Source organism: Micromys minutus, assembly GCF_963924665.1.
Source record: "Micromys minutus genome assembly, chromosome: 11".
Lineage (NCBI taxonomy): Eukaryota > Metazoa > Chordata > Mammalia > Rodentia > Muridae > Micromys > Micromys minutus.
The window spans coordinates 17,483,921-17,495,610 of record NC_137980.1 but is presented as its reverse complement, the minus strand read 5'-3'; positions in this window follow the sequence as shown (position 1 = coordinate 17,495,610).

The window sequence follows — 11,690 nt, the reverse complement described above, 5'->3', positions numbered from 1 at the left end:
GCTACCAGAAGATTCTGCACAGGGCCATATGGGTTTCCAGGGACAGCAAAATCTCAGATTCCCAGCATTAATGACCAAAATGATGCATTTGGCCAGCCCATTCAATCAACCTGTTCAAAATCAGAGCCAAGTTCAACATGACTATCACATCTCAGACTGCTATCTGTTCTCCCCTTCCCCCTCCCTGCCTATCTCCTTCCTTCCTTTCCTCCCCTCCCTCCCTTCCCCTTCTTTCTTTCTTGTTTATATATTTCCTCTTATTTATACAGCTCAGTCTGGCCTTGCACTCAAATCAGCTCCTGCCTCAGTCCCCCACGTACTGAGGTTACAGGTATGAGCCACCACACCTTGATCAGACCGTGACCTTCACCCTGAAGACAATCACCCCAAAAACCAGCTTTTATTTCTTTCTATCCTCTGCCAGCTCAGACAAAGATGTCCCTGAGCTACCCCAGGCTTAGCAGAGACAGCACTTGGCCCTCCAGGGGAAAACTCTTCCTCACTTAGGGTGCTCTGAGCTGACTCCAAGATGTTAGCGTTTTAAACACACACAGGTCCCTGGATAAACTTCATAATGTCTCTGATTCTCTTCTTTGGTTCATTAAGGAAAATTTTCATAGTGGGAAAAAGAAAAAAGAAAAACCCAAGGCATCTGACCTTCCTCCCTTTCCTCTTCAAGCTTATCATGAACCATTTTTCCCCTCTATCAAGTCAATGTAGCAGACCAAGTGTCTTGAGAGCCTTCTCCTTGGGCACCTCTCTCAGTGGGACTGAGGCATGCCTTCTAGCTGAGATGCCAGGTGGGTCCCCAGATCTGTCTGCTCTCCATCCCAGCTATAGGTACTTGATGCCCTCTGCCTGATGCTAAGATTCTCCAGGGACACCTGGCTGGGTAAAAACTATAGGTCATTTCACTAAGTCATACAAGGCACGTGTGTGTATTTGTCCCAAACAAGGAATAGTCGAACATAGGATCATCATGACACCAAATCCACAGTATTGATGCATTTCCTTTTTCACCTTTAGCGTTCAGAATGCTGTACAGAGGTCACATCCAGGATTCTCCTGCTAAATTCTGCTGAGTGTTCCCTGCTGGGACTGACTTGGAAGCCAATATATTTACTCAGTATAAAAGGAAACATTTAAAGGCACAAAGTGTCCTTCTCTGTGGGGTTTAAAAGCAGCAGGACTGGACAGACAACTCTCCCAGTGAGAAGACATCTTTCTCTGAACTGGAAATCAATTTGCTATGGTGACCAGAGAAACAGGCTACATAGAAACTTGGCGCTAAAAACAGTGCACAGCAGAAGTTAGAGAGGCAGTAGATTTAAGGACACCAGTGAGCTTTTCTTCTTTGATTCCCTTCTGTGATCTTCACGCTGATTGGGTTGTTTTTGTCTTGTGACAAGGCCTCCCTTCTGTAGCTACAACTGACTCCTAAATTGCAATCCTCCTGCTCCTGGTTCCAGAGGGCTGGAATTATAGGAGTGTGCTAGCACACCTGATTGATTATTTAATTCAATTTTTATTTTATTTTATTTATCTCATTGCAGTGTTGGGAATCAAGTCCAGAGTCCTACACACACTAAGCAAGCTCTCTAACACTAAGCAACATCTCTAGCCCTTGGTAATTTGACATCACCACCACCACCACCACCACCACCACCATCATCATCATCATCATGCTAGGGAAAGAACCCAGAGCTTTTCATCAGCTGAACAAGCCTCTACAGTTGAGCTACGTCCTTAAATCAATCATTTAATTTTAAAACTACTTTAAAAAAGGAAACTGAAGACATAAAGCAACATTTTCATGAGTATTTACAATATTGCTCGGGTATAAAATAAGTTTCGCCACCCACTCATTAATGTTCCTAGCTTATTTAGGTCCAGCCATCCTCAAAAACACAGATTTGCATAAACATTAGATAGAGAGCAAAGTGAGTTGCTGAGCTGCTATAAGAAATAGCTGTAGTTCATACTTTTTCTTTTGAGAAAAAGTCTCTCTATTATGGAGTCTGGGATGTCTGAAACTTGCTCCAAAGACTGAGACCAGAATGTCCTCAAACTCCCAGAGATCTACATGCCTCTGCCTCTGAGTGTTGGGATCAAAGGTGTGCACAACCACTCTTAGCTTACAATTCTCAACTCTACGCAGAAAGAGTGTTGTCCGCAAAGCAGTAACTAAGTAAATCACTGGATATACAGAACTGCACAATAGGATAGTTTAGCAAATGCTTAAGAACCTGATGGCCAGGAGTCAACAGGAAGGCTGAAAGGTTATCTGTGTTGTACTAGAGCTCCTTCTGGAAGGTTCTCTCTTAAGGAAAGTTTCACCCTTGCAGCCAGCTCATCTTCTTGTGTAGCTGTTTCCTGAGACCAGACATTCTATCCTGCAGGAAAAGTTATTAAGACAGGAAATAAACAACTCAAGATAGCTTCAGGAAATCCCTAAAACTGACCAAATTCACTAGGCTCCTCCCTCTCTAAGAGTCTATAAGCAATCAAGACTGATCAGTCTTACTCTTAGACAAGTTGAGCTACAAAGACTCTCAGATGAACTGATCAGCCTGGAAGAAGCTCAGTCCAAGCAGTCTGGAAGAAGCAGAGGCAATACAAACAGTCTGAGAAGAGACTACCTGGACTGCCTAAGAGGAAACAAAAGCAGGTAGAGCTGTCTAGAAAAGGCTAGGACTGACTTAGCCACTGGAGAAGACACTCTCCAACTTGATGAGCTATCTGTAGGCATGCTCCGGGTTTCCAGCTTTCATGAGCTGGTGCTCATGCTGGGGTGGGCTTTTGTGAAGCAGCTATGTTGGAGTCATGTCTGTTCCTGTAAGTAACCCCTCAGCTGTCCTGTAAGTAAGCCCAGGAAAACTCACAACTTCACGAAATTAGACATTGGTGCAGTTGTTACTTTAATCTGTTAAAGGCTCCTTTTCTGGGGCAAGTAAACTCCCCCCGCCGCCGCCGCCCCCCCCCCCTGTGTGTGTGTGTGTGTGTGTTGTGTGTGTGTGTGTGTCTGTATCTGTGTGTTTATCTATGTGTGTGTTGTATGTATGTCTGTGTGTGTTTTATGTGTGTGAATGTGTGTCTCTGTGTGTGTGTGCACACGCACACTCATGAATGCTTTCTATCCAGGAAGCCTGTCAAACACATACTCTCCATCAAGAACTATTTAATGCTCCTAGTTCCTTATAAAAAAAGATGGATAACACTCTTTACTTCTTTCTTGGCTTCTCTTCTCCCAAGAAAGCACTCATTTTTACAATGTCCTTTTTAATAATTTAACAAGAAGCAGGATGTGGCCCAGTAAATCCCACCCACGTTTTCTTCTCTTCTGATTACTGAGGTTTGACCCTAGGGCCTCTTAGGTGTTGAGCAAGTGCTCTACTACTACTTAGCTGTGTTCCAGCCCAAGCGTTCTTCTAAATGACTGAGCAGAATTCAGCTACTTGTTGCCCCCTATGCGTATGTTGAAGATATGTTAAGCTCAACAACACCTGGGATCACTAGAATTTTCTTTTATTTCTTCTTGGTTGTAGCCTGTCTGCATTCCTCCATTTATGCAGCGTGTGTTTTTCCTGACCCCCTTCTCCTTTTCCCAACCCCCTAGAAAATGGAGCTGTTAGAATGTGTTGATGTAACGTTTGTCGCATCATGGTTCCCGGAGCTGGAGCCCTGAAGTATGACCTCACGATGTTACAGGGCTTGGCACCGGGTGGCTCGATCCTCACCATGTGTGCCTGTCTGCAAAGAGAAAGAAACTCCTGGGAGAGACGGCTCCAAATTTCATTCTGTTAAGACCATTTCTGGAACTGAATTTGACTGGAGTTGTAGGTGACCTTCCAAGAGGCTACATGGTATGTCTCCCCACCCTGGCTTCAGGGACCTCACAGTAGATTCTCTTTCCAGGTCTCGCAATGATATTCTATATTATTATGCTACTCTACCAGTCTGTTCTTCTCTGGGTGGGAGATACTGTGCAGGCACTGATTACTTTACGCATGCCCACCAATACACAGCTTCCCATTGCAGGCAGATGCTGTTGTGGATGCGTATCTGCTCCAATATTGCCGGAATTCTCTTCCCCATTAGGGTATATACTGCTACTAAGATCTTGAAAGAGGCAAGAAATCCACGTGAGAACTCCAGTTTGAGGTAAGTGGTGGACCAAGAAGTTCATTTGGGGGAAGAACTGAGATTGGAGTTATTCACTGATGTGGCCAATACATATTGGGTGTTGGCTATTAGCAGTAAATGACAATAGAACACTGGTCGACATGAGTTGTTAGGAGTTTCAAGTTATGGAGACACAAGAACCCTCTGGGGAAAATGAACACTACCTGGAAACAGGGTTTTATGCATAGGACAAGTTTGGGTCTTTTATAAGTGAAATTCTAATACCCAATTTTTAAAATTTCACCTATTCTCAGACAGTTCCCTACATGTCTCCCTCCACTCTCTCTCTCCCCTCTCCTCTGCCAAATCCCTTTCTTATTTTCTTATTCCCTTTTTGTCTTTGTTTTCTTTTCTTCACTCTGTCACTACTGGGGTTTCATCAGGGCCACTTGTGTGATGGCATCCACCGAAAAATGAGTAACTCCCCTCCTCATTGGCTGTGTCACCAAAGAGAATGACTTTGCCTCCTACAGCAGCCCGAAAGAACATTAGCTACCATAGCCGAAACAGAGCCCTGTGAGCCCCTTCCCTCATCTATGACTTAAGGTTTGGTGCTCTAGTTGTGTGAGCCCTGTCCAGGCAACTGCAGTTGTGAGTTCACGAGTGTCACAGCCATGCCATGTCCACACGACAGCGATTTCACAGTCTTTATCTGGATCATCTAACTTGTACATCCTTTCTGCCCCTCCCCCGACCACACCTCTGTGATGTCCCCAGAACCTTGGAAGGGGTGATACGAATGTCCTCAGTGTTGAGCACACAATAGCCACTGGCTCTCAGCATCTAGAGCAGCCAGGAGTTTCTGCATCAGCTGCCATTTGCCGCACAGATAAGCTTCTTTGATCAAACCACTAACCCACGGCTACGAAGATAACCATTCAGGAGGCATTTTGAAAATGTCCAGTTAGCAAGACAAGCTTAGTAAATTGATGAGACCTTGGTGACTCTAACTGCCCCTGCCATGAACCTCTGACCCAGTACAGGGTACTCGCCGTGAGTTCTTGTCACAGACCTGGCTTCGGATCAAAAAAGGAATCAGTGTTTTTTCCCCACAACAGTTGTGGCACTCCTGCACCAACAACTACCTCTGCCTGCTCCCACACCTAACTCTGTTGTGTGTTGTTTTTGTTTCTGTGTCAGGGTCTCACTGTGTAGCCTTAGCAGGCCTTAAACATATACACATCTTCTTGCCTCTGCCTTCTGATAACTGAGACAAAAAGTGCCAGCCACCACAGCAGGCTCCACCACCGAACTTTTGAGACCAAGGATGATAAGGCTGGCCTAGACCCTGAAACACTAGACACTAAGCATGAGTTGACTTCTACTGAGAATAATCACGGAGAAACATTGAAGTAGTACACGAAAAGAAGTAATGTTAAGTTCTATTGAGGGTCCCCATTGCTGTGGGGAAACATCGTGGGGAGGAGTTTGGGGAGGAAAAGGTTTGTTTTGCTTACACTTTTATATCAGCGTTTACCATCAAAGGAAGTTGGGACAGGAAATTAAGCAGGGCTGGACCCTGGAGGTGGGAGCTGACACAGAGGCTGTGGAGGAGTGCTGCTTACTGACTTGCTCATCATGGCTTGCTTAGCCTGTTCTCTTATAAAACCTAGGACCACTAGCTCAGGGATGGCACCACCCACCATAGCCTGGGCCCTCCCCCATGGAGCACTAGTTGAGAAAATGCCTCACAGCTGGATATAATGGAGGTCTTTTCTCAGTTGAGGCTATCTCCTTTCAACTTCTGTCAGTTGACATAAAACTAGCCAGCACTTTCCAAAAATAGACTAAAGCAAGAAAATCCGCTTAAAAATTAAAAGGTATTATTTGTCAACTTGTTTACAAATAAATTAGTGTAAAAAGTAGAAGTGAAACCACAGGGAACAAGGCTCTTCTGGGCTGAGGGAGGCATGGAATGACCCAAAAATGAACTGCATATGAACAGGGACCAGGTTTTCAAAAAATGTAATCTTAGGTTTTACTGCTTGTTAGAACGGACCTTCCACCCAGTACACAATCCTTTTATAGTATTTCTAGCAGAATGCTCTTTGAAAGAGCACCTCATACAATTTCAATGAAGCACTGTTTTAGGCCTCAAATTTATACTAATTAACAGATTTCCAAGAGTATGTAAACTCTAAAACCTCAGAGCTCAGTTCCCCACTGTATGTGTGTGTGTGTGTGTGTGTGTGTGTGTGTGTGTGTGTGTGTGTAAGAGGGGGAGAAGAGGGAGAGAAAGACATAGAGGGAGAGCGATCCTAGGAATCAAAGCCAGAGTCCTCAGTACACTGGGCCCAGGCTGTACTATTACCTCTAACTCAAGACATTATAGGTTTGCTAATAAATTACTAACTTAAATTTTGTTTAATTTTTTTCCCCACGTTTCTCTAATTCTTTGTGGAACTCACTCTCTAAGTAAAAACAATGTACATATATTTAACAACAATTTACCCCCAACTAGGCAGCATGCAGCACTTGGAGCAGGAAGTGAATAGCCAGGAGGGGTTTCAAGCGCCAGGGTCTCCATCAGTCTCTTCCAAAAGCTTTTGTGCCTTTCACTCTCACTCTACAGCGGTGTTCTTACCCCATCTTTGCTCTGGATGTGCAGCGTTCTTCATGTCAAATTCTCACAAAAATATAGACCGTAAGAAGCAGTTGAATAAAAACTCTAACATTCCTCTAATGTGCTTAAGATGCAGACATCCGAGCAGAAATGAAAACAGACTTCTCAAGCTAGCTGGTTTTACTGCTCTGACTCAGAAATAGTGGCAATCAATGATAATCTTTCTAAGCTGTAGGCAGACACTTCCTGTAGGCAGACAGTCCCTCTAGGCAGACACTTCCTGTTGATGTTGTCACTAGCCAAGACCCTAGGATGTGTCTACTATGGTTATAAAAGTTTTATTGAGGGTCTACTACTATGTGCTGTACGAAATTCCAAGTTTGTGAAAGCTCCTAGTTTTTAGTCTTTGAAAATCTGTAGAAGAATCAGGGCTTGGGGGCTCACAAACCTAACCCCCGTGTCTGGAAGGTGGGTGCAAGAGGATTGTTGGAATTTGAAGCCACCCTGGGCTACAGTGTGACCCCTCTGTCTCAAAACAAACCCAAAACATCTCCAGGATGGAAAGTCTAGCTTTCGAAAGTCTCTCCACGGAAGATCAGCAGGCGTTTGGCCATGATGGCTTCCCCACTGCTGTGTCAGACCCATGGAGGCGCCTCATTTTGTTTTCTGTCATGGGAAATAAGAGCAAAGGAAGCTACTGAAGGAAGCAACATTTTCTTTCCTCTCATCGAAGGAAACAATAGAAACAAACAGCAGTGAATGTGGGACATGCTAAAGGTTCAAAGAACAGCAAAGAAATTATTGGCACAGGAATTCAGAGACGGAACTAAAATAAAACCCACTGGAAAGAGTAAAGAGAACACAGGTTTGGCTCCTGGGAGCTGTCCACCTGTGCAGCAGTCAGGATTTGGATCAGACCTGTAGCAGTCCCGGTAATGGTTCAGACAAGGCAGCCATATTCACAGAGGCATGTCCCTGAGGTTCCTGAGGAATGTAACAGGAGGGAAGTTTTGAACAAAAGCAACTGAAAATGTCTGTAGTAATGGCATCTGCAATCCAGAGGAAATCGTTGAAAGGAACGGTTGAGGGGGTGGGGGAACCCGGAAGACTCTGACTTGGTCTACAGAGCGTGAGATGACACTTGTATTTCTGCCTGACAAAAGGCAGTCCTGGGGTGCTGCAGGCCTTCCTTGCTGGGATGTGCCTTGGTGCACCGTTGACTTTCACAAATGACCCCAGGCTGATTAGATACAGATGTGGCATTAACCCCTAACCAGCCACCGAGAACCTGCATCTGGTTAGCTGTGAAAATGGAAGGGGCTGTGTGACGGTGTGCTGCATTCTGCTTAGACTGCAGAGCAGCCGTGCCACCCATCTTCCACGACGCAGTAAGAGGAAAGAGAAAATCCCTTGTTAAGTCCCAACAGGACATTCAAGACTCACTGGCCAGTGCCAACATAGAGAAGTTGATTATCAGGAATGGGCCCGGCTGCCCCTTAAGGAATCGCTGGTTTTTGTAAGCCACGATTTCGACCAACAGTACGCACCTCCTACAAAGATGAATGTGTCTGCATAGTTCTGTTGCTATATTACTGTCACATGAGTAAAACTGGTAAATCAAGAAACTATGACATAATTTCTATTTTAAAGACACTCAAAAAGGCTGGTTCAGTTTTTGTACGTAATTTTAATTGAAAATAGTTTTTTTTTTTTTTTTTTTTTTTTTTTTTTTTTTTATTATGCTGCATTCTGATCATGGTTTCTCCTCTTCAACATCCTCCTGAACTTTCCCTACCTCCCTTAGGAGCCAAATCCATGCCCTTTCTTTCTCTTTCATTAGAAAACAAACAGACAATTAAAAAACAAACAAAACCATAATAGGACAAAACAAACTGGGAAAGAGAAAGACCCAAAGTAAAAGCACAAGATGCTGGTTTAAAAAACATTCCAGGGCTGGAGAGATGGCTCAGCAGTTAAGAGCACTGACTGCTTTTCCTAGAGGTCCTGAGTTTGATTCCCAGCAACCACATGGTGGCTGACAATCGTCTGTAATGACATCTGATGTCCTTTTCTGGTGTGTCTGAAGACAGCTACAGCGTACTTGCATATAATAAATAAATCTTTAAAACAAACAAACAAACAAAAACCATTCCAAACACAGAGGAAAATTTCCAGGAGCAAACGTCAAATGTCTATGCGCATTAGGTACTGTTTTCTTTGTGACAAAATATTTTAAATTGCTGTGCTGAAGAGATCTATAAAACAAGCATGCCTTTAACATGTAAGCCCCACTTGTCCAAGGACAGACAACTTCCTAAAATGCTGGGTTAGTTTTCAGGTCAGACAAAAAGCCACACGTTTTTACTTCTATAAACAAGGTTGTTTGCACAATATGTATGCCTGGCCCCAGCTGGATGAAGGCAGGAAGTATGTAACATTGTGGGTTTTGCCTTTATAAGCAGCTGACTAAAGTAATTTAGTGCCATTCACTGGAAATCTCAGGTATGAACCTGGACAGTGTCCATCATCCTGGCCAGCATTTAATAAAGCTTGCCTGAAATCTGGCCTAAAAAGTGTGGTAGTGGCCTTATTTTCAACAGGCAGAGTTAACATACGTCTCCTAGGTGGTTTCCAAATCCAGTCAAACTGTAATGAAGATCAACCATCACCTGATGGTACCTTCTGAATACAAATGGCTATTTGCTTCGTGGGATTTGTTTGTTTTTTAATTTAATAGGATCAGGATAGTACTCAATGGCACTTACCTATGAGGTTGAGTTCAAAGCACAGTATGGGGAGGGTGGAAGTTGGGGGAGAAAGAGGTAAGGAGAGCAAGAGGCAGGAGGATTCCCATGTGTTTAAAGGCAACCTGGCCTACAAAGGAAGAAGTTAACACAAGCAAAGAAAGAAGGAAATAAAATGTTACAGATCTAATGCTCTCTACCTTCTTCCCCAGCTACTAGAGATAACTGCCTGTCTGAAACAGTACATCCTCTCTGCCTGTCTTTTATGCTTTTACGGAGTGCCAAACCTCCACATATATTGTGCAATATTACGTTGTTGTGTGTTTATAATTGCACACAAATGATGTCACGTTGTAAATACTGTAACCTTGCTATATACCACAATGTATCCCTTCTGTCTCAGCAGGACATTGGCTGTTTCCAGTTTTCCCTTGGGATGGATATTCTTTCAGGTGGCTGCTTTACTCAAGGTCCTTAGTACACAGGGGTAATTTAACATTGGAAATACCCATCTTCGAGTTAGAGGCGGCCAGCCTGCAATGCTTGCTCTAAGTGCTGCTTCCTCAGCTCTGCTGGAGCATCTCTGACTCCTGACACTTGTTAACTATTAATCATTTTGCCCAGCTAGTGGGTGTGATCATTTTTATTCCTTGGTAACTGTTGCTGCTCAAGTTGGCTGTGTAAATGTGGGAGAGTAGAGCCTGAAAATGAGGCAGACTAAAGTCTCAAGCAACAGCCAACTTTATTCAGAGCTTCAGACAGTTCATGTTCCAAGGGTTACACAGGAGCAAAGTTCACGTGCGTTTAGGCTGTACACAGTCACAAACACAACTTGTGCTTGGAGATGTTTTTCGAATAACAAAAGCCAAAGACTACACCTGGGAGGAGAACAAAAACACGTTCCGGGAACAACCCAGGTTATGGAGAAACAGGGGTTACAAGACTTTCATCTTGTTTCCATCGAGTGTCTCACCAGCACTCGGATTCTCACACGGCTTCATTCATGGACCATGTCCCAACCGTAGCTAGTGACACACTTTGTTCGAAATGTGACACAAGCTCTCATTGGTTAGCTAGTCTGTCTTCCATCAGTTAATAAAGACAGCCTTTTGGCAGGGGGATATTAATAGTCGGGCTGGGAAAATTGAAGTCAGGGCCACCTGCTTCTGCCAATGCCTGAGCAGTCCATGATAACTTGGCATTATAGGCAATGGGAAGGCAGAGATGATTTTGGAAGTTTGCTTCAGAACTGTGTAGAAATGGGAAGGCACATCCTCTCCCCTCCCCCTCTACAGCTATGGGAGGCATATGCCTCTGTAGCTATGTAGAGGCACATGCCCTAAGCACCGTCTTGATGGCACCCCAGTCACATATGTAAAGACCAACACAAATCTGAAGGGCTACCTTGAGGTTACAAAGGGAACTACAGCTTGGACCCAAAGTAGCATCTAGGTTCCTAGCTCTTTGTAATGATAACTAAATGGTGACTTGGAGTGAAAATCTGTGCTTCCAAGAAGTTAACAGGCTGAAACATATAGTCCACACTGGGCTTCTGTCCTAGATGAAACCCAGCCCTATGGTTTATTGTCTTTGAGACTCAGAGGATAACAGGAAAGGGTGCATGTAAGAATGTAATGCAATCAATTTTGCAACACAATAACTGAGTGCTGTTGTGTTCCCTGAAGTGGTAAGGTACCACAGTAAAGACTCAGGCCAAGGCACAGCTTTCAAGAAGTTTCTATTCATACTTACCTAACAGGGCAGATGCCAGGATCAAGATGATGGTTTTCTCAGGGTGAGGCTTATCCACTGCACACCAGATATGCTGACCTCTGTGCTTTCTCCGGATACAGGGAAACTGCATAATTTGTGGCAGTGGGATATTGAATTCATGCTCTCCCCTGGGCGGGGGGAGGAAGCTTAAGATCACCCTCAGCTATATAGAGAAGGAGTCCTGACTCCCATCTTGAGACCCGGTCTGAATAATGAAATAAAAGAAAAAGAAAGAAGTTCATGTTCTAAAGGAAGGCAAACAATAATCAACTGATAATCCAGCACATACTGAGTAGTGAGTGCAGTTGGGAGAATTAACTCAAGGTAATAGAGATGAACCATCAAGGGGGTGGGGCTGGCAAGCAGTTCTGCTCTCTCTGCCCTTGGAATGAGTTTCATTCACAGGCTACCTTGGGGATTACTTTCTC